Raw genomic sequence first — 24,389 nt, forward strand, 5'->3', positions numbered from 1 at the left:
CATGAATAGAAGAAAGCTCCATTTTTCAGATGAGAGACCTGCCTCTGAGCACACTTATTTTGGAATGGAGCCACACCGGCTTTTAACATTGTTGTTGTCCTCTAACAACAATTTGTAATACATTAAGGCCAATGTTGCAAATACAGAACTAAATAATTCACATGCCTTCTGTGAGGGGGTCAATAGAATTAGAAGGAAGTTTAAGTAGATTCTATGACATCTGTACTCTAAGAGCAAACAGAATATATTGTAATTTCTAGGGTTCCTAATACTAAAAAACCCAGGAAGTTGTTTATGGAACTCCCTCAATGTGCTAAAGTTTCTTAGCTCAAGGAATTGGATTTAAAAATTGGTTTGTTCTGTGACTTTTCTCTGAAAGTGTGATCTGTATGACGGTAAGACATAGAATGGAGTTCCATATAATATACATGTCTTAAAGAACCCAGTTATTCATTATTGGACTTCTAGACCATTCAGAAGCCGTGATTCTCAGCCATTTTATGATGGTGCAGAAATCAAGCAAGAGCCAAGGATAAATGTGCACGTAAGAGAGGGGGAGGATGGGAGAAATGTCGAAGATTTTTTTGAGAAATAACTCGTGAAACTATATCCTGTAAAATCTTAACAGGAAAACTGATAAACAAAATAATGTGTTTATGGGAAAAACCTCCTTATGTTTGGTTCCAAAAATAGTGCTTTCTATGTTAGGAACATGAGAACTGTGGGAGAACTCATTTTTCTTCACTGTTAATATCTTTTTCACTGCTGTGATTAGTTGATGAAATAACATCAATGGGCTATAAGTTGGCATGGAAGGTGCTGTAATACTTGTAGTTTAGAGTTGAAACTCTTGTTGTTAAAGGAGACAATCACACCTTGAGTTTTAGATATGCTCACAAATACATGCATAGCATTTTTGGTTAATCATTCCAATATTGCTAATGTTTTTTTCTATTCCAGCAATGGAAAATCCTGAAGTGCTTGTAGGCAGCTGCAGTACTCAGGATGATGAACATTTATACAGTGTAAAACATCATGCATCAATGTGCCAGCTTCTGGAAGATCAGTTAAGAAGAAAACTTAAATTTTTCTTTATGAATCCCTGTGAAAAATTCTGGGCCCGAGGAAGGAAACCGTGGAAGCTGGGCATACAAATTCTGAAAATAGCTATGGTCACTATCCAGGTGAGATACAAAGCTGCAGTACAATTATTACTTACACATTTTTAGCTACTGCTATATAAATTCAAGAAATTATAACCAGTTGAGTGACAACCTCTGATTTACTGCTGCTTTAGTGACTTGTGTTTTTAGAACCATCTGTACGGTTGGTATTTGAAACTTTCAGACCTTAATACAGGCAGTCCTCGACTTATAACCATTTGTTTAGCAACTGTCTAAAGTTACAAGGGCTTGGTCATATAATTAGAATTTGGGCGCTTGACAGCCAGCATGTACTAATGATGGTTGCAGCATCCTAGAAACATGTGACCTGCATTTGCAATCTTCCCAGTTGGCTTCCAACAAGCAAAGTCAATAGGGAAAGCTGGATTTATTTAGCAACCGCATAATTCAATCAATTACTGCAGTGATTCATTTAAAAACCATGCCCCCCCCCCCATTTTTAAAAATAAAATCAGGTACAACTCATGTAATAATTGCCTTGCTTAGCAACAGAAATGTTGGTCATAATTGTGATTGTAAATCAAGGACCATCTGTAAGTATTGAAATGACCTGTGTTCTTACACACTGAATATTTTGGAAGAAAATATTTTTGTCAAGTATTTAGTATTGACAAATTTAATAATATATGTATCTTCATCATATGTTCTCCATCTGTGTTGCAAAAGAACTTTCATAAGTGCCAGCTAACATAGCTATCTCGTTTAGGAATTATAGAACTTTTAATCCAAATATTTGATGGATGCTGGATTGGGGTAATGAACAGAATAGGCTATTAGTCAAGTAGAGACAATGAACAATATCAAGATTATAGTTGCAGTTTCATTTCATTATTATATATGTCACTCTTCAGCCTTCTACTAATTAAATCCTCATTGTTCACCAACTATAAGGAAATATGTGTGTTCAGAATATAGTATGAAAATGTCCAATATGAACTATACTAATATTATATTATGTTTTTATTCAGCAAAACAGATCCAAGATCAAAAAGAATAAAATAGTCATGATATTGAACTGGGCTAAATTATAAGTGTAACAAGAATATAGTTACATAAATATAGGAGGAGTCTTTGACCACTGAATGAAAATAAAAGTTGTAAATCGGAGGGATGGTACCCAGCTCTTTTTTCCTATATGTTCAATTCCTGATTTATTTACCTTTCACACTCTCAGGGTAAAATGAAACTACCAAGAGAATGAGTAGGGAATGGTGGTAGAACTACTGTATTTTTTGGAATATACAGATAAGAGGCACCCTTTTCCTCCCTAAAAGAGGCTGAACATTTGGGTGTGACTTATACTTTGAATGTTACTTTTTCAAAGTTTTTTTCCCCAGCCCTAGCAAGGTGCTGACAATCTTCTCTGCTTCCTATGCCCTCCGAAGAAGGTTTTTTCCAGCCCTAAGTCTTTGCAGGCTTGCTTTCATTCCTATCCCCTCTGAAAAAGGCTTTTTCAGCCCTAACCAAGGATAAAATAATGTGTTCGAGCTGAACTGACTAAGAACACTAACCAGATGAATACCTGATAGGTAGATTCCCCCCCTCTATTTTACTCCCCCGAAACTAAGGTGCGTCTTATACTCCAGTGTGTCTTATACTCTGAAAGATACGGTAGCTACGAATGCTCCATCAATTAAAAAATTTAATGTACTTGTGGTCAGAATGGACTTTTTGAGTATTTTAGCTGAAGAATTCCCTTTCTATTGATATTTTCAGCTTGTAGTTTTTGGTTTAAGCAATCAAATGGTGGTTACATTTAAAGAAGAAAACACGGTATCCTTTAAGCATCTATTCCTGAAAGGCTATATGGACAGCATGGATGACACCTATGCAGTGTACACGCAAAAAGAGGTCTATGACCAGATCTCTTTTTCAATAAACCAGGTAATATTAGTCTATCTATCTATCTATCTATCTATCTATCTATCTATCTATCTATCTATCTATCTATCTATCCATCCATCCATCCATCCATCCATCCATCCATCCATCCATCCATCCATCCATCCATCCATCTATCGGCTGTATGTTCCAGCATAAGTCTGGAATGACTCAAGCAATTTTAAACAAACTTGGTACACAGATGATTTACCCTCTGGAAACAAATACTGTGGGAGTAAGACACCCTAGTACCCCTTAGTGTGTGTGTGTGTTCCAGCATAACTCTGAAACATCTGGGCCATTAATGAGAGCGAGTGCAGCGTCCTAGAGTGGACATTGTCTATGATTCACTTCTGTCACAGCTTCCTCTAGAAAGCCAGCCATGACATTTGCCCTCCACTGGGCCAATGGGAAAGCACTTGATATTCCCTTCTCTTGACAGAAGGTGGCCCAAAGTGCCATGATTGTAGAAAGGGTGGGAAAGAGGAGTGCGTTGGAGGGGGGAGGGACAGGGCAGGGGTGATGGGCATGGGGGTAGGGGGAAGAAAGGCCCCTCTCAATGACTCCCTGTTAGAGGCAGACGACGCCCCCTGGTGGATTTGGGGCAAAGTGCCAAGATTGTAGAAAGAGCGGAAAGAAGATCACATGGGAAGGGGAGGGCAGGGGTGATAGGCATGGGAGTAGGGGGCAAAAGACCCTTCTCAATGGCTCCCTGTCAGACAAATGCTTTGAGGTCTATAAATACCCGTGTAGCGCTGGGTTTTCAGCTAGTATTTTATAAAATATTGTACACTGAACCTAAACTAAGCTTGAAAAAGCCAAGTCATTATATGTAAACAGATATGAATGGAAGGAAAATCACATTGGTTTCCTATACCATAGAGCTTGCATTGGCTCTAATGAGGCAAGAGATGCAGACCTTTTAATTCCATAGTAACCTCATGAGATAAAGGTAACACAGGCAATTGGCCCATAAAAATGAGGTTTTCTATGACTGAATCCATTTCACCGAGTTTTATTTGAACCTTAGTCTTTGTAATTCTATTCATGAGATCAATAAATCTGAAAAGCAGGATGTTCCATCGCAGACATTCTCTTGCGTCTCCAATTAGTTCAGTTTTAATTACCAGGCAGCTCCATTAACTGGTTGTACCTTGTCGCTTAGTTCTTACAACTGCGTGCTAATTCGGTTGGAAATCACGCCTACGAAAAGAAAGGATCAATATGGCAATATGTCAGTACTTCTACAAGAGAGGAATTATCAGCCCTGGAAATGACACTTTCGATATTGACCCAGAAATTGAAACTGAACGACTCAAATCAGATAGATTGTTTCTGTGTGTGAGAGAGAAAGGAGAATGAGAGTGGGGTGGGCGGAGGTCAGAAAGAGAGACAACTTGAGCAAAGTCATAGTGTTTAAAAGCAAACACATAGTAATTTCCAGTATCATTACAATATAATGGGTAGACACTTCAGATGTTTTATTTGTACAGGAAGAAATTCAACTACTGCAGATAGTCCTCACTTAGCAATTGCTTCATTCAGTAACAGTTCAGAGTTACGACAACAGTGAAAAGGTATATTTAAGACCAATCCCTGAACTTGCAGCTATTGCAACATCCATTGTCACCTTCTCAGCTTGTTTCCAACAAGCAGAATCATTGTGGAAAATGGCAGGAAGTCACAAAAGTCATATGCCATTTTGCTTAACAACCTGAGGTGATTTGGTTAATGACTGCACTGGAACTGTCATGGGATGTTTCACTTTATGACTATATCACTTAGTAACTGTGATTAGTAAGTGAGGACTACTTGTACATTAGAGTCTTGTTTAAGTCATGAAAACTGCAGTAGTGGTGCTTCATTTAATTCCTTGCCCCATTTCACTCAAATGATGTCAGCTTCAGTCAGACCTAGTATATTCCATATAGATGTACATTGTTTATATCTATGGAGATTCTCAGTCATCCAGGTTATGGTTGTCCTGAAGGTGCTTTTTCAAGAAGTAACTGGACTTTCTGGTTTTTCTTTGAAGATGTTTTGCTTCTCATCCAATAAGCTTCTTCAACTCTGAGCTGAAGAAGCTTCATGGATGAGAAACAGAACATCTTGAAAGAAAAACCAGAAAGTCCAGGTGCCTCTTGAAAAAGCACCTTTAGGGTGTACGTGGTTTAGTTTCCAAGTGGCCTGATACCCTGCTGATAAAAATGGCTGACTCATAGCCCAGTGACTTTATTGTATCTGAAGCAGGTTCTTCATACTGGTAATTATTGAACAGAGTTAAGGGTGCATCTACTTGCAAGATACTGTAGTATAATCAAAATTGAAGCAATTGATGTCCCTCATCCACAAAAGTGTCTTGCCAACTCAACATTGCAAACATCACCAACACTAATTGGTGATTCAGGTTCATGGTGAACTTTACTATTAGGAAAAGTGAGGCAGTGCCCTCAGACTGTAGACATGTGATAGAAAGCATTAGTAACCTGTTGGATGACATAAATGTTTGCTGTGTGGATTATTTTGCGCTCTTACTTTTGCCCTGAAGTATTGAAGAAAATGTCACCTTACAATGCACTTACAAATCCAGTTAGTTTACTTGCCTGAGCCATTCATGTTTATGTGCTTTAGGCAAATACCGAAATATATTGGCTGACTACTGGCCTCTGAAACTTTGTGAATAAATTTGAGTGGACAGTCTTAACTGTTCAACATGAATATTGATTACTGAACATATAGAATTATTGGTAGTGTCTGTTATGAGAATTCAGAAGCATTGTGACTTATTTTTGGAGTTTGGAAATAGTGACATAAATAATAATCTCTTAGCGAACTAATGTAGTAAACATATGTGCACAACATTTCCAAACAGTACCAAAAGCTGAATTCTGTAAGGATATCTTAGCTTAAACCTCTAGGGTATGAAAGATATTAAAGGACTGTTGACAGATTGAGGGTCTTTTCTTGATATATGTATGCAATTACATGAACCAATGTGTAACATATACAAATAATTACAGTACAAGAACTTTCTGAATTACTGTTTCTTCATTTTATTCAGATGGAAGTAATTCATAACTGCATTGAAACATCATTCTACAGTCATAAGTAGAAGGGCCTGTAACCATAGAAATTAGGGTATTAGGGTACTGATCTGTGGATCAAGTATAAAATTTCCTTTTTGGGTTTATTTTTAACAAGCAGATATTTTCAGGGATTTTTTATCAAATAAGAATTCCCATAAGGCAGAGGTTCAGTAAATATATGCATTAAATTAATGAAAAAACATAGCTGCTTTTTTCTTGCAAGTATGAAGAAAGATTTTACATCTCGTATTATTTAGATAAGACTACTAGTGACCAGATTCCTTATTACTGATTTTCTGTCTTCCTCGTCTTATTAAATATTGAGTATTTTCTATATGCCATAAAGCATCTGTCTTCCCATAGAGTGTCTTTATGTGGAGCCAATGCTACCTCTGGAAAATGGGACACTGAGGAAGACTCCTTTCAATTTTACTTTGGACTTCCAGAGGTGAGGAGAAATAAAAGTTGCTGGCATTCTTGAACATTTTTGGTAATGGTGAAATAAAGCTCCGGTCTCTGTTCTAGACTTGTAACTCTGACACTCACGTTCAAACTGAAGACCATTAATCTCCAGACTGTTCGACAACACGAACTCCCAGACTGCTATGATTTCACACTAACAGTAAGTACAGAGGTGGAGTCCTTGGAACTTTCTGAGCTTGGTTGTTTATGTGCAGATAAACTAGGAAGCAAGTAAAAAAAATTGAACTGATGAAGACTTGTAATTAGTCATTTTCTGAAGGGCAGGTTTGGGATGGGAGAAATGGGCCTAGATTGTGTCAGCTTCTTCTTAAAGTGGACTATTGCAGTATATACATTAGCAATTTAGAAGTAGAGAATAAAGTGAAATGATAACGCTGAAGCTAATCAAGAGGCAGGCACCAATGATTTATTGCTACCAGAGATTTGCCTGCCCACAGCTGCAAATACCCATTTGGTAAATCAGCTATTCTTTGTGTGTGTGTGTGTGTCCTACAATTCACATTAATTCTCGCGGTAACTCACCTACTCTTCTTTTAGTTAAGTTCAAAACATAATTCTATATAGTATTAGCTTTTTGACAATAATATTAACAGTAATATTAATACTTTTATTATGTGTGTAACTATATTGTAATTGTAAATTTTAAAATTTGTTTCTATTTATTTTTGGTTGACTGTGGCTGGCGATCAACTTGAATACTCCTCAGATGGAAAAGTGCAATAAAACCCAAATAGTGATAAGAATAGCAATATTTCTGAAACAATATTAAAAAGATGAAGACATTGGGTCATGTTCTCTTGTTAAGTTTTGTTCGAGGATTATTCAGATATAGTCTTTATTCTATTTCTCCACCTTATTTTTAAACTGCTTAGATTTGGGGGAGAATGGTACACTGACAGAACTAAACTAACTCCAAGCATTTTCTGTTTTCTACAAAACATGCTTTTTATATGCCATCACTGCTTCAAAGTTATACTTCAAGCTAACTATAAGACTTTATGGCTTTTTTGAGAAGAATAGTAGATAGATAAATAGATGGATGGATGGAAAGTAGGTAGGTAGGTAGGTAGATATAGATTTTGATTTTATTACCAAGCATTAGGCATAAACTATTCAGATTCTATCTGAACTAACGAGTGTTTAGAAATAAGAATAATAGCATCTTTTCTTTCTCCACAATATCTACAGATACTCTTTGATAACAAAGCTCATAGTGGAAGAATTAAAATAAGCCTAGACAATGATATTGCCATCAAGGAATGTAAAGACTGGCATGTTTCTGGATCAAGTAAGCTTAAAAAACATACTTTTGTTATTAATTATTTAGTGCTTATTAGGTTTTATTGAAGGCCTAGTGATGCATGAAGTTAAATATAGTATTTGCTATGTTCTGTAGTAACTATATTTTTTTAAGTATGTTTGTCAACTGAGCACGCAATTTGAATATGTGTGTTACATCATTTCACCTATAGTCCTTAAAAAAGTCTCTTTCTATATGGTTAATATTTACATTACTGGCGAAATTCAAAATTTTTCCCTACCAGTTTGGTGGGTGAGGTTTGGTGGGCGTGGCAAGGAAGGATACTGCAAAATCTTCATTCCCACCCCACTCTGGGGCCAGCCAGAGATGGTATTTGCCGGTTCTCCTAATTAGTCAAAATTTCCGCTACTGGTTCTCCAGAATCTGTCAGAACCTGCTGAATTTCACTTCTGATTTACAGTATATTAGAAGGGAATTCCCCACAATGGGAAATTTGCCCCAAATGCAAATAACTACATAACTTGAGGGAGGAGGGGTCCTCTTTAGACTATCAAAAGTGTGAAGCATTCATTCTTTTTGATGGCTTTGAATCCTTTAATTATCCACCTCTCCCTGTATTGAAAAATGAAGTAAGATGGAGGCCTCTTCTCCATTATTAGCACTCTCTCAAGGCAATTTCACAAAGAAAATTTTCCCTCAGACACAAATGAGTATGTGTTCTATGAGAGTATCAGGTTAACTATTATGTATAGACAAGTAAATCAATCTTTTTTTTCCCAGTACAGAAGAATACCCATTATATGATGATCTTTGATGGTTTTGTCATACTGACATGTCTTGCATCACTGATTCTCTGCACACGATCTGTAATTAAAGGAATTTATCTACAAAGGGTAAGCTTATGTTTGTCAGTATCTCTTAATAAATTTAATTGCAGCTTTTCAATAGCAATTTCTCTTTTCTTGCCCTCTCACGTATCCTAGGATTTTGTGTCTTTTTTCCAACATCACTATAAGAAAGAAGTATCTTTCTCTGATCTAGTGGAATTTGTCAATGGATGGTATATCATGATCATCGTTAGTGACCTTCTTACCATAGTTGGTTCTACATTAAAGATGGAGATACAAGCTAAGGTAAGTGACTTGAATGCTGATTAGATGACCTGTGTTCCAGTTTTGGAAGTCCCAATTGAAATCTTATTGACCAACCTGAATTTTGTTATTTTTATAGTTCACTTGAGTCTTCGACTGGGGAAAATGGTCACATTGAGAAAACTGCTGCTCCAGAGAAGGCATTTTTCTAGCTGTATATTTTACCTATCCATGGTAATATCATTAGAAATTAGAAATGAGCAGTATCTGTGCATATCATCAAAAGTCTATTAATTTGCTGTGCAATGCATTTGTGCTCTTTGTCCACCAGGAAACAGCCCTGACATTTTTAGCCCATTTCTTTTTAATGGAATAAGGTTTACTCACCTCCCCAGAACGGTCTCCTAATCTAGCAGAACTTTATGTCTCCCATCTCAGTGTCAAAAGAAAAGAAAATATGGTATCCCCAAGAGTTAAAATGAATATAAAAGGTCCTTTTTTTATGGGCACCCCAACTGAAATTCCGTTAGTGTAATTTATTGAACATCATCTTAATCTTCATATAGAGTCTGACAAGCTATGACGTCTGCAGTATCCTGTTAGGAACTTCCACCATGCTTGTGTGGCTTGGAGTGATCCGCTACCTCAGCTTCTTTAAGAAATATAATGTAAGGATCTTCTGGAACACTCATGCTCTTGGTATTCTTTTCTGTTATTACCTGGCAGTGCTGAATGTCTTTGGAAAGTCTAATGAGCATCTCTGGGTTTTTCTTGGGCCTTGTTTTTCAGCTGCTTATTTTGACTCTCCGTGCAGCATTGCCAAATGTCATTCGATTTTGCTCCTGTGCGGCTATGATCTATCTGGGTTATTGTTTCTGTGGCTGGATTGTGCTGGGCCCATATCATGCTAAGGTACTGTGAGTTGGATGTTTGTCATCTAGTTTTGTATCTGAAGGGTCTTGGGCAAATGTTAACAAAATGAGCACGCTGCCAAGATATCTGAAAGGGCCAGTTTATCACTTTAGTTATGTAACTATACATGATCACCAGAATATGGAGTTGTCACGTATAGGTATATATTCTGCATTATCTGAGGCATTGATGCACATTAATAAAATATTGTAATATCCAGAGATTTTCAAGGGCTGGTATTGAGTAAAACATGTAACATTTATTTGCAGTTTACTGTATTTGACCACTATTTTTTAAACAACTTGAGCAAAAAATGGAAATAATTTTCTTTTCTTTTGTCTGTTTGTTCCTGAATATTTGTTCTCTTCTAGTTCCATACCTTGAATATGGTTTCTGAATGTCTTTTCTCTTTGATAAATGGAGATGACATGTTTGCTACTTTTGCAAAAATGCAACAGAAAAGCTACCTGGTGTGGCTGTTCAGCCGGATCTACCTCTACTCTTTCATTAGCCTCTTTATCTACATGGTTCTGAGTCTCTTCATTGCCTTAATTACAGACACGTATGAAACAGTGAAGGTACATAAACATCACTATAGGATGTTACGTTTAATTTTTGAAATGTGAATTTCCAAAAGTTCTGAAATAGTTTTCTGAATATCAAATGATTTTGTTCATTTCATTATTCTCTTGTGCAAACAGAGATATTCTACACCTTTGCAAGAATTCAGCATAACATCATGACATCATCATACAAATGACATAGAGCTCTGATAAGTTCATATTTACTGCAAGTAAGCAAAAAAGGGCCATTTGCATGATGACATCATGATGCAGTGTCATCATTTATTCAGTCTATGTCAAACTCACAGAGTCATGTTACCGTCATATAATGTATTGCAATGTTTCCCCCCTTTGCGGAACTGGGGTGGACTTGGCCTGCGCATAATGCATCCAAATCACAGGCCATCTGTTCCATTTATACCATAGCTGAGTGATAAGTTTTTTGTATTTAATTTTTTTTGTTAGCATGGTTTATCTGGTTCTAAAGAACTGAGCAAGTTCTTTAGAACAACCAAGACTGAAGTTTAAGGCTATAACCTATTGCTTAATTTCCCAACTCTACTTTAATCTGAACTACTATGCTTAATTTCCCTTGGGCAAGAGGACATGTACTATGATAACAGTTGTTTTTCCCTTCCCATTGCCTATAATATGAGGGAATCTCTTCAGAAGATAGTTTGGGTGCTCCAACTTCCTAATGTCCTCTGTAGGCCCTAAAGACAAAAAAAATATGAAAAGCCCTCAAGCACTCTTCTTGCAATACTGACATGAGAAGACCCCAGGAACAAGACAAGATTTTAAGTTAATGTTATGTTTATATTGAATTACAAGGATATTTCATTCAACACAATTCCTATGATTTTTGTTGGTTTTGATGCAAAGTTGTGTCTAATCCATTGTGGCCCCATGGACAACATTCCTTCAGGCCTTCCTGTCCTCTACCATCCCCTGAAGTCCATTAAATATCACGCTGACTGCTTCAGTGACTCCATCCAGCCACCTCATTCTCTACCATCCCCTTATTCCTTTGCCCTCAATCTCTCCCAGCATTAGGCTCTTCTCCAGTGAGTCCTTCCTTCTCATTAGGTGGCTAAAGTATTTGAGTTTTATCTGCAGCATCTGGCCTTTTAAAGGGCAGTCAGGGTTGATATCTAGGACTGACCGATTTAATCGCCTTGCAGTCCAAGGGACTCGCAGAAGTCTTCTCCAGTGCCATATTTCAAAGGCCTTGCTCCCTCTGTATTATTTTATTACTGCCTTAGCAGCCGTCCGCATCTTCAGGTAGCTAACGTACGATTTGACAAAGCAGATTTGGCTCTGGTTAGCTTTCATATTGGAAGTTGAAAAAAATCTAGTGCTGTGGGAGGTTGAAAACCCATCCTGGAAGGTGGCAAAACCACATCACTTTCTTACCATTCCTGGGCAATAAAACTGAATGGATGTATCCATGTAAATCACAAGGAGTTGGAGAAGGTGGCTTTGCTCTTTGATTTCAGAATTTTCCTTTTCTCTCATATGAAAAAGTATAATTTGGCAGCATCATTTGGAAGACATCTGAATATTTCCTCCAAGGCTACTAGAGTCTGCCTGGAATCCTGAGGCTCAAAGTTGTGTTCCCCTGTCATTTCTACCAGAGTTTAAAGACCGATAAAATGCAGATTACAAGTCCACCCTAATCTCCCAATCTCTTGTGGAAACTTGGGGGAAGGTGGATGAGAAATAGGGTGCAAGAACCTCACTTTTCTCCTTTTTAATAGCTTCTAACTCACCAGGAGAAACCTGACCTTTCCTATTTTTCCTCATCCCTCTTTAAAAATTGTGTTTTTCATAGCCATATAATATCCACTGGAGTTGTACTACATAACAACTTTTTTTTTTTTAGCATTACCAGCGTGAAGGCTTTCCAGAGACAGAACTTCATTCATTCATAGCCCAGTGCAAAGACCTGCCAAACTCTGGAAGATACAGATTAGAAGAGGAGAGTCCTATAAATATTTTCTGTTGTTGTAAAAGGTTGGTGACTAAAGGCCTGGGTGACAGATGCATCATCTGACAGCTTGGTTTCTTCAATATTAAATTAAGTTGGCTGCTGTGAGTACAGAAAGCAGGTTAATAGAACATCAGTGTTGAATCTAGTGAAACTGTAGGCACTTTCTCATAAGCCTAGTGACCCTACACTGGTTTGAAAGCTGCTCTGGATTCCCATGATCCCCCAATGTCATAGATAGATAGATAGATAGATAGATAGATAGATAGATAGATAGATAGATAGATAGATAGATACCCATTTTTCAGAATTGCAAATGGTTAAAAGTGAAAGCAATTACTGATTTATTTTAAACTTTCTGAGGGTTGAGGAATAAAGATACCAGTGAACCTTTAAAATAATGGTGCATAAGATAACTTTGGTATTAGTTATACTTTTGTATAGTGAGCAATTGTGATTATCCCCACTAATTCTTTGGGTTTTTTTAACAGTACAGTTTCTAACCTTGCACTTCTTATTCAGGGTGACTTATTTTTATTAAAATTATTTTCTTTAGATCAATAGATCTTGTTTGATTTTATAAAATGGGACCATTTTGATTTCTTTCTCTTTATTATATTTTTGTGCAGCTAGATAACATCTCTGTACCTTTTCCCCTTCTTTTAGGTCTTAATAAAAACATTGGCAAAAATTGCTGAAAGTAGTTGGAGATTCTGGAGCTGGACAATCATCACAGATTCAGTAAGAAATCATCAAAGAGGAAAGAAAGGAATGAAGGGAAAGAGAGACAAAAAAAGAGAAAAAGAGAAAAAAGAAATAGAGGAAGGAAGGAAGGAAGGAAGGAAGAGGAGGGGGGAAAGGGAGAAAACAGAGAGAGAGAGAAGAGGAAGGAAGCACCACAAACTGTGGTTCTAGACATTGTTTCAGAAGACACTTTGAAACAACACAGCAATTTAGGGCTGGAAGACATCTAGGAGGTCATCTAGTCCAACCCCCTGCTGCAGCAGGAAAGCTTACACTGTCTGGATTATTTTGGTGCCTCTAACAGAGAGAACAATTGCCAGAAAGAAGAAGGAGTTTACTAGGACAAGGCTGCCATGCAGAGGAAGGCAGAGATAGCCCTTAACTTATGACCACAATTGAGCCCAATTGAGCGTTGTTAAGTGAGTTTTGCCACATTTTATTCAATCCATGACATCTCTTGGCTCTAATAGTGATGTGCAAACTAGGGAAGTAAATCTGAAGGCATGTGGAATGTTTTAATGTACAGAAGTCAGAGTTAAATGTGTGGCAGAGCGTGAACTCTGAGTATGTTTTTTCCAAACGCAATAAGTGAGATTGAATATGTATAGTTTCAGAAGAGGTGTGTTTGTGTGTGTGAGCGCACGTGTTCATGCACATACAGTACACATAGTAGATAATGTATATTTTTGTGTGCCTGTATGTAATATGTAAGTCTACATATGGCATATATACATAGGATTAAATAAAATAGTTTGCATGCTGAGTAATAGTAAATAGGGAAATTGAGGCGAGGAGAGGTCAGACACCCTAACCCTAACTAACCCTTGATGTTAGTGATGTCAAGTTGGCCACCCTGACCCAGTCACATGACCACCCAGTCAAATAATCACCAAACCATCCCACCTCAGTCACATGACCACAAAGCCGCTCCCACCCAGTTATATGACCGACAAGCAACTTCTACAAATTAAGCCACGCCCACAAAATTCTCCTCATCCAAAATTCAAAGCTTCCAAGCACTGTGTGAACACATGAATAGCATGGTCTGAGTGATCAGGGTTTGTTCCTGCTCCTTTTAATACTAAAAGTAGATGAGACCATTAGGTGAGGTCATTTGGCAGGTGTAGTATAGCGTTATGTGGTCCCTTATGGGCTCTTTTCTTTCAGCTTAACCTAGAATGAAAGGAACGGAAGGCTTTCTTTGCTGGTGCCCAAATACTAGCTATCATGGCTGTAGAACCGGGAGCCAGCCCAGAATTCTGCTTTCTAGAAAAATGACTTGGGAGGAAGGCTTCTCCTGGCATGGAGATGATGTGCTCCATTTCAGGAGGGGTGAGCAGAGCATGGCTTCTTCCCTTTCAGACAAAGTGGCAAGGGGCTTGTGCTCCTCTCCAGCATCTTTGCTCAGCCGGGGAGGTTACTGCGTAGGAAAGCAAGCAAAGCTTCCTATCCTTGGCACGGTGTGGCTTGATGGTTTGGTAGTGCTGCAGCCTGCTTTGGACTGCCTATGCAAGGCCAGATCCATTTTGGTGGTCCATCCCAGGTACCTTACGGATACAATGGATTTCTGGTGACAGCCTGGTTTACCAGTGATCTTGTTCTCTTGGCACAATTGCTTCTGAACAATAAATGTGTGTGGGTGGCTCCTTGGTTTGTTTGTAATATTATTATTATTATTATTATTATTATTATTATTATTATTATTATTATTTTATTAGATTTGTATGCCACCCCTCTCTGAAGACTTGTAAATTTACCTTGTTATTCAAAGTAAATAAATCTGATATGTTTCTGTGGTGTGTGTGTGTGTGTGTGTGTATGTGTGTGTGTGTGTATGTGTGTGCAAGTGTCAGGCAATGGCCAGCTGCCAAATAAATGGCTTTTTGAGAATCAAAACCAAACAAACACACCAGTTCATAAGGAGATTTCAAGCTTTATTAAGTACCTGTAGGAGGCAAATTAAATGGAGGAAATATCAAGTCCAAAGATCATTCTATAGTTGCTGGGAACTCCAGTTCAAGCAACAGAGATATTCTGTGGCCCTGGATAAGCCGTGGTCTGGTCTTGCCATGACCCTGGAATTTGGGTGCCAAACTTTAATTAAAAAGTTGAAATTGGATTTCAACTGCAAAGCTCAGAGCTGAAAGGGCAATTTCATGGCCCTTCAATTGAAATCCAGTTGAAATCCAATTTCAACTTTTTAATTAAAGTTTGGCACCCAAATTCCAGGGTCATGGCAAGACCAGACCACGGCTTATAACTGTGAGATGGCCATGGAAGTCTGAGAACTCTCCTCATAAGGCAGCACTTCCCTTCCACAAAGGCTGTACTGTTATGCTAGCAATGTTGCAGTCAGGGAAGCAATCCTGATTTTGGTTGATTCCTTTTCACCTTCAAAATGTCCAGCTTTCAATTTGGCTTTTCAATGCCAGATACACATGTTTCTCTGTATCAATTTATACATACAGCTGATTTGATTCCAAGCAAACAAAATGATCAACAGTGAAGATCCGTTGAAAGTAGTCCAAAAGAGTGCAGCGCATGCCATAACTTAGCTGACATTGGACAAATCTTCTCCAGTAAGATTTTATATTCCTTGTTTTTTTTTCCTGGGAAATGTGAGGTGGGTTGAAGTCATCAAGGAAGATAGGTAAAGTACCTTTGGAAGTACATTCATCTTAATTACTGAGATCCCTAACAGGGATATTTGTAATTTAGAACATTTCGTTAAATCTTTCTGGATATCCTTTAAAAATTTTGGGTAGTTGTCTTTTTTTATCGAAGTACATTTGGCTGTAAGCCAAATCCCCAGATACTTAACTTTTTAAACTGATTTAATTTCTATCCTTTCCTCTAGTTCCTCTATATGTTTCTTGGACAAGTTTTTAGTTAACATCTTTGTTTTATCCTTGTTGATTTTGAGCCTCGCTACTTTTCCAAATTTTTCCATTTCCCTTAACAATTCCAATCCCGAATTTAATGGTATGATATAGACTAGGTCATCGGCAAAGGCTTGTGTCTTATAATGTTGCTCCTTAATTTTCAAACCTCTAATATCTGGATTTGTTGTCACAAAGTTCAATAAGATTTCAATGTACAAAATATATAGTAGCGGAGAGATTGGACAACCTTGTCTAACTCCTTTTTCAATATTAATTATATCTGTCTTATCTCCATTTATTATTATATTAGCTGTTGGCCTGAATATATAGTTTCTATAAAATTATTAAATTTATCTCCAAAATGCATCATTTTAATTAATGTCATTAGAAAATCTGGCTCCTAGCTTGCAAAATTTGCACCGACAAATCCTTCAAAACCCGGATCGAGGCTCCTTTAAAAGTAAGGTTAGTAATTTTCCTTAACTCTTTGTAGACTGTTTCAGCTGCTTTTTCTGAGAGGAATTTAATTACGATGTCTCGTTGATTCCCGTCTCTTCGCGCTCCGAAAACCCAATGTGCACGTTCTATTTGATGATCCTGAATTTCAATCTTATACTCCTTATACCATTGCTGAATATTTTGGATCATATTTCTGCCATCGGCAAAATCTGCTTTAAATCCTCTCAGACGTAACTTTGCTCTTCTTAATCTGTCTTCCAGCATATTTATACGTTGGCGGTCCTGTTCCCTTCCTTCTTCTATCTTTAAAACCCTAATACCCTGGGCTTGCTGTTCTATTTTCACTTCTTGCTGTTCTATTTTCACTTTTTGCAGCTCGGTCTCAGTCTTAGCCACCACATCTTGCATTTCTTTTAGCTGCTGACCGACCATAACAAAAGTTTTAATCAAAGCGTCCATTCTCTCTGTCAGTTCTGCCCCAACTGCCTCCGCCATTTCCCTCCCCCAATTAACTTATTGTTTACTCACAGTTCCGAATGGAAAGCAGGCTGTTTTCCCGTTGTTTCTGCTCTCCCCCGATAAGCCCAAGGTATTTCCAGGTTCCAAAGTTTTAGCTTTTTACTTAGTCCAGTTTATTTGAGACTCCAAGAGGTTCAATGGGGTTTAAAATCCAATGTTTATTTTTTTCATTTGAGGAGCGTTCAGCGTTCAGCGGAGCGTCTACATTCCTCAACGCATACAAAAACACCTCCTCAACTGTTCTTCAATCTTCTCAGAAATTTCATTTTTTTCTTTGCAAAGTTGCTTATTTTCCTTTACAAGTTCGTTAATTTTTATTTCTAATTCTTGTTTTTCATTCAGGAGTTTTGAAATTTCCATTGTCTTCCTGCAAATAATGAAAACCAGAGAGAAATTAGCCCCAGGGTTTTTTTTAACTTGAATTATCAACCTTTTTATTCAATTTTTATTAAATACACATTAAAAATACCTTATGAAATTATGAATGTCATACAGACAGGGTGAACTTAATAGGATTGTGCAAAGATTTGATGAACTATGTGAAGACTTACAGCCTTTCCTCTGTAGTTTCTGGTGGCTATCTAAAAATTTCTCACCTCCACTGCAATTTGTAATGTTCTCGGCAGAGCTCCTCATTTTTATCAATATTTTCAATTTTTTGGAATGTGGTTTTTTCAATTTCAATTTTCATTTCTTCTTTTTCTGTTGTAATTTTTTCTATTACTGCCATTTTCCTGTAAAATATAAGGACCAGAGAGATATTAGATATTAGCATTAACATTTCTCACCTATGCAGTTCTTCTTTCAACTCATTAATTTCTTGGAGGAGCTCTACTTTCTTGATGGCATCTTTTTTAATTTTTGTGCTGAGACTTTCATTTTCTTTTATTATTTTTTGAATCTCGTCTTCTTTCTCTTCACAAATTTCATTTTTTTCTTGGCAAAGTTTCTTATTTTCCTTAAGAAGTTCATTAATTTTTATTTCTAATTCATTTTTTTCAGTCAGCAGTTTAGAAATGTCCTTTGTCTTCCTGCAAATAATGAAGACCAGAAAGAAATTAGCCCCCAGGGTTTTTTTTAACTTGAATTATCAACCTTTTTATTCAATTTTTATTAAATACACATTAAAAATACCTTATGAAATTATGAATGTCATACAGACAGGGTGAACTTAAGAGGATTGTGCAAAGATTTGATTAACTATGTGAAGACTTACATATATCTCTGCTCCCTCACTCTCTTCAAATCAGCATCTGATCTTTGCGCTTTTGTCTGAACAATCTAGAGAAGCCAAAATAGATCATAAGCCTTTCCTCTGTAGTTTCTGGTGGCTATCTAAAAATTTCTCACCTCCACTGCAATTTGTAATGTTCTCGGCAGAGCTCCTCATTTTTATCAATTGTATCCATTTTTTGGAATGTGATTTTTTCCATTTCAATTTTCATTTGTACTTTTTCTATTGTAATTTCTTCCATTACTGCTGTTTTCCTGTAAAATATAAGGACCAGAGAGATATTAGCCCTCTTGCAATATAGAGGCGGGAGGAGTGGAGGAGCCCATATCTAGGGTGGCACAGGGCCGGAATATCCCGGTTTTGCTGGGGAGAGGCAGATATGTTGGGAGACATGGGGTAGGCTGCTCTCGGGGAACAAGAGCTCGCTGCTTGAAAGCGATCCCTTGTTCCGGCCCCATGAGCTTAGCTCGGGGTACTGGCGACAAGCGAATCTCGGACATTAGGCTCAGGCTGTTGATATTCAATGCCAGGTCAGTTGTAAATAAAGCTCCCCTCATCCAGGATTTACTCCTAGATGAGGAGGCTGACCTGACATGTGTTACTGAGATCTGGCTGGGCCCAGAAGGAAGAGTCCCTCTCTCTGAAATGTGCCCAGCTAGGTTGCAGGTGTGGCACCAGCCACGACCCCAGGGAAGGTGGGATGAGTGGCTATTATAGCGAAAAAGACCTTCAGCCTATGCAGGCTCGCTGCTCCTGAGATTACGGGTTGTGAGTCCCTCTTTGTGAAGTTGGACCTAGGGGTTCAGGTGGGCTTGTTGCTCATGTACCTGCCTCCCAGCTGCGTGTCAACAGCTCTACCTGCGCTACTCGAGGAGGTAGCTGGGCTTGGCAGTGGAGTTCCCCAAGCTTATTGTCTTGGTGGACATTAACCTGTTGCTCAGAGAATCCTCTGGATTGGTGCAGGAGTTTATGGCTACCATGGCAACCATGGACCTGACCGAAGTAATTTAGGGTGCAACTCATGAGGGGGGCATGCTCCTGACATGGTATTCCCCACAGAGCAGTTGAGCAATGATCTGAAATTAAGGGTCTTAAATATGTTGCCTTTGTCATAGTCAGATCATTTTCTGCTACGGCTTGATTTAAAGGCTTCAATCCTCCTCTGCAGGGAGATGGAACTGATTAGGTGATTCCTTCCCAGGTGCGATGGACCCAGGGGGCTTTCAGAGAACACTTCCATCTGCTGGTCCATTACTCTGGGGGGAAGGAACCATCATCTTTCAGCTGTGGCACAGTCACAGTCGCTCATGCTCACAGTCGTTCATGCCTTTATCACCTTGAGATTCAACTACTGCAATGCTCTCTACATGGGGCTACCTTTGAAGAGTGTTTGGAAAATTAAAATTGTGCAAAATGTGGCCGTGCAAATGGTAATGGTCATTCCTAGACATGCCCATCTTTCTCCAACACTACGTGGATTGCATTGGTTGGTGATTGGTTTCTGGACACAATTCAAAGTGTTGGTAATGACCTATAAAGCCATACATGGCATCGGTACTTGGCGGTACTTGTGGGACCACCTTCTGCCGCATCAATCCCAGCAATTGGTGAGGTCCCACAGAGTTGGCCTTCTCCAGGTCCCATCAACTAGACAATGTCGTTTGGTGGTGCGTAGGTGAAGAGCCTTTTCTGTGGGGGCTTCTGAATCAGCTCCCCCTGGAGATTCGCTCTGCCGCCCCCCACTTCATTTATGCCACCAGGCTTGGGGCAGTTAGATCTCAGTCCCCCTGGCCGACCAAATGTTTGTATGGCTGTTGTTTGAATGGGTATGACTGATTTTTAACATAATTGGGGTTTTAGATTGTCTCTATAGTTTTAATTTAATTGGATTTGCTATTGTATTTGTATTGTATTTGTTTTTATATGTTCTAAGCCACCTCGAGTCCTTGGAGAAGGGCGGCATATAAATCCAATAAATAAAATAAATAAAATAAAAATAAACATTTCTCACCTATACAGTTCTTCTTTCAACTCATTAATTTTGTGGAGGAGCTCTAATTTCTCCATGGCATCTTTTTTAATTTTTGTGCTGAGACTTTCATTTTCTTTTATAATTTTTTGAATCTCGTCTTCTTTCTCTGAAGTAATTTTCCTGTAAAATATCAAGAGCAGAGTGAAGTTAGCCGCCTTAGGTTTTTTACTCAAATTGTAAAACTTGTTTAAAATAAAAACTAATTGAAATATTGAAGAAACGACGAGAAAGTCAGGGTTGCTATCCAAAATTTTCTCACCTCCTCAACTTTTCTTCAAAGTCTTCACAAATTTCATTTTTTTCTTGGCAAAGTTTCTTATTTTCCTTTACAAGTTCGTTAATTTTTTTTTCTTCTTCTTGTTTTTCATTCAGGAGTTTAGAAATTTTCATTGTCATGCTGCAAATAATGAAGACCAGAGAGAAATTAGCCCCCAGGGTTTTTTTTAACTTGAATTATCAACCTTTTTATTCATTTTTTATTAAATACACATTAAAAATACCTTATGAAATTATTAATGTCATACAGACAGGGTGAACTTAAGAGGATTGTGCAAAGATTTGATGAACTATGTGAAGACTTACATATAATTCTGCTCCTTCACTCTCTTCAAATCAGCATCTGAACTTTGCACTTTTGTCTGAACAATCTAGAGAAGCCAAAATAGATCATAAGTCAGGAATATATTTCCGTAGCAGCCCACTTGCTACCCCTCACTACCCAATCAGTCACACTGGGCTTTCCCCCCTCTTTTTATGATATGAACTATGTCTCGGTCATGCACACTCAACAGGTTCCTTATGTACTAGATTGCTTACCTGATGGGAACGCAACTTTATGCTGGGCTACAAAAAAAAGTAGTCTTAGTTAATTTCTTTAGGAAATGTAAAACACAGTGGTTCAAAACAATTGTGAATCATCTAAATTTTATTTCACTACTATTGGTTTTGTATGTGGCCAAAGAAACTAGCTAATGTAGCAAAGAAGGAACCGACCAAGAATTAGCATCAGCTCTGATAATTGCCATTCTTTTACAGAAATTACAAATAAACTAGTCTGTATAGATGTGTGTATGGATTTCATATATGCAATAGAAATATACAGCGAACATATATACTACATAAAATATGCTGCACATGCATTATTAACCATTACCAATTGTGAAAAAATCATTTATTTTCATTTTTCTCCTAATTATATTCTAAGGTGAGCTACACATTATATACCTCAGCATGTCTTTGTGCCAGAAGAGGAAGTCTCGAACTTTCTTCTTCCGGATGCAAAATACCCTATTTTTTAAAAGCAAACTGACAGTGATTAAAGACACTAATTTTTCTATCAACAATTCTAAATGATATTAAACATTGTTTCCTCTTCAAATCTGGGGTACCAACTATATCTCTGCCATCTAATCTTTGACACATGCCTGGAAATTCACACTACTGAAAAAAATAACATTTTACTATTCTTCCAAAACTGAAGAAACTTCTTGGATTACGGTCTAAAATTTTTCCAAAAAAACCCCAAACAAACAAAAAGGAAAGTCCAGTTTCTTCTCGGTTGGATGAGTTCCTGCTGTTTTCCTAACAAGATTTTTCAGAAGTGGTTTGGTGTTGCCTCCTTTCTAGGGGTAAGAAAAGGTGACTGGGTCAGGGTCACCCACTTGGCTTTGTGCCTAAAGTGGGGCAAGGAATGTCGGTCTCTGGGTGCGCAGAGTGATGCCTTAACCACGATACCAAACTGGCTTTCTTGGGTTGCTAATGCAAGCTAACTATGTATTTCAAAGGTCAAAACAAAAACCTAAACGGTCAACTGAGGATAAACAGAAATCACAATTCATATTCTGTCTGTCTATCTGTGTTTCTCCAACTACCTACTGTTCTTTCTATCTATCTGTCTGTCTGATTGACTGTCTGTCTCTCTCTCTCTCTCTCTCTATACTATCTATCTATCCCTACCTAGCTACCTGCCTAAAATTTCTATATGTTCCATCACACATTTACTGTGACAGCGTATGAACAAATGTTTTCTCTTACCTCCTTTTGGAGACGTTTCATGTTTTCTCTTAATTTTGTCAACAAATTGTTTTCCATCGCAAAATCAGTAATGGAAACTAGAAGACAAAGTAATAGGTGAGAATGCAGAACAGCCTTGACATTTTTATTTCCAAAATTGGAATCTAGACTTGAGAGACAGTGTCCAGAATAGCACATAATTTTAAAATTATATTTGCCCTCTAATTCCTCTACTCTGATCCTTTAGGTAAGGTGACCAGATGTCCCACTTTTGGGCAGGACAGTCCCAATTTTTAACAATTTGTCCCACATCCCGCAGCATTTTTTAAAAGTCCTGATTTTTTTTTTTACTTCCAACTTGACATCGCATCATGGCAGGGCAGCCTCCAGTGAACTCCAGGGCTGTTCTCTGCTTTTGACCTTTTTTGGTTGCAGCTTGGAGAGCCTCCACAACTTAAAGAGGAACTTCCCGTGTATCTGTGGTGATCCCCCAGAAAGCGAGAAATACCCTCAGGACCACAGCTGATGCAGCTGCCTGACACTTAAAAGGGAAGCAAGAAATAACAGCCAAAATAAGCCAAATAAGGGACTAAAACGATGGGGATTGCGGATTTGTGGAAAGGTTCGGAGTAAGAGGTGGTAATAGTAGAATGACTTGGAGAGAGGAGCCCTTGATGCTGTCTGGTTGGATTTGTTTGATTGTATTTGATTTGATCGGGGCAAGGCAGCAGTCATTGCATTTCATCAGGAACAGTGAGGACTTGAAAGATGGGCGAGGAGAAAGAGTTGAAGTGGCGGATGGGTGATTGGAGATCGGAAATCGGAGATAGGAGACCAGCCACAGACTCCCTCCTCCTAATACCAGATTTAGACCTACTTGGGAATCATTCCGGATGAGCTGTTTGAATAGCAAAGGGCACGGTGGTTTTTTTGAATGTATATGAAGTTTTGTGCAAGTTGAAAGAACTTAGAAGACTTAGAGGTGACTAGGCAAACCGGAAGCCCCACGCTGAAAATAAAGGGAGTATCACCAGCTCAGCGGGTTTATTAATTTGGATATAAACGGATTAGAACTATAAGCAACTTGATGACCAATAAGGAACATTGTTGAATTAATTTAGGATTGGGTCAGACTGATACATTAATTAGAAGACAATTGGGTTCTTAACTAACTTAACTTAACTTAAGTTAACTTCTTAACTTAACATCTTGAATCTCCAATGACCTACGCCAGGGTCCTCTTTGTGGACTTCAGTTCAGCATTCAATACCATCGTACCGGACATTCTCTTAACCAAACTAAATCAGCTAGCGGTACCTGAACACACTTGTAAGTGGATCACAAGCTTCCTAACAGACAGGAAGCAGCAGGTGAAGCTAGGAAAAATCACATCAGATATATGTACAATTAGCACAGGTGCCCCCCAAGGCTGTGTACTCTCACCACTTCTCTCTATACACTAATGACTGCATCTCATACGATCCATCTGTTAAACTACTGAAGTTTGCAGATGATACAACAGTGATCGGACTCATTCGAGACAATGATGAATCCGCATACAGACGGGAAGTTTAACAACTATCCTTGTGGTGTGACCAGAACAATCTAGAACTGAACACACTCAAAACCATAGAAATGGTGGTAGACTTTAAGAGAAACCCTTCCACCCTTCCACCTCTCACAATACTAGACAACACAGTATCAACAGTAGAGACCTTCAAATTTCTAGGTTCTATCATATCTCAAGACCTAAAATGGTCACCTAACATCAAAAACATCATCAAAAAAGCACAACAAAGAATGTTCTTTCTGCGCCAGCTCAGGAAGCTCAAACTGCCCAAGGAGCTGCTGATTCAGTTCTACAGAGGAATCATTGAGTCTGTCATCTGCACCTCTATAACTGTCTGGTTTGGTGCTGCAACCCAACAGGACCGACACAGACTTCAGAGGATAATCAGAATTGCAGAAAAAACAATTGCTGCCAATCTGCCTTCCATTGAGGACCTGTATACTGCACGAGCCAAAAAGAGGGCGGGTAAAATATTTACTGACCCCTCG

General features: G+C 38.2%; 1 pseudogene; it reads left to right on the plus strand.

The window, feature by feature from the left end:
• Positions 1–962: 962 nt before the first annotated feature.
• LOC139165361 (mucolipin-3-like) overlaps positions 963–24,389 on the plus strand; it is a 30,760-nt pseudogene continuing 7,333 nt past the window's right edge.

Source organism: Erythrolamprus reginae, chromosome 3 (genome assembly GCF_031021105.1).
Source record: "Erythrolamprus reginae isolate rEryReg1 chromosome 3, rEryReg1.hap1, whole genome shotgun sequence".
NCBI classification, from domain to species: Eukaryota; Metazoa; Chordata; class Lepidosauria; order Squamata; family Dipsadidae; genus Erythrolamprus; species Erythrolamprus reginae.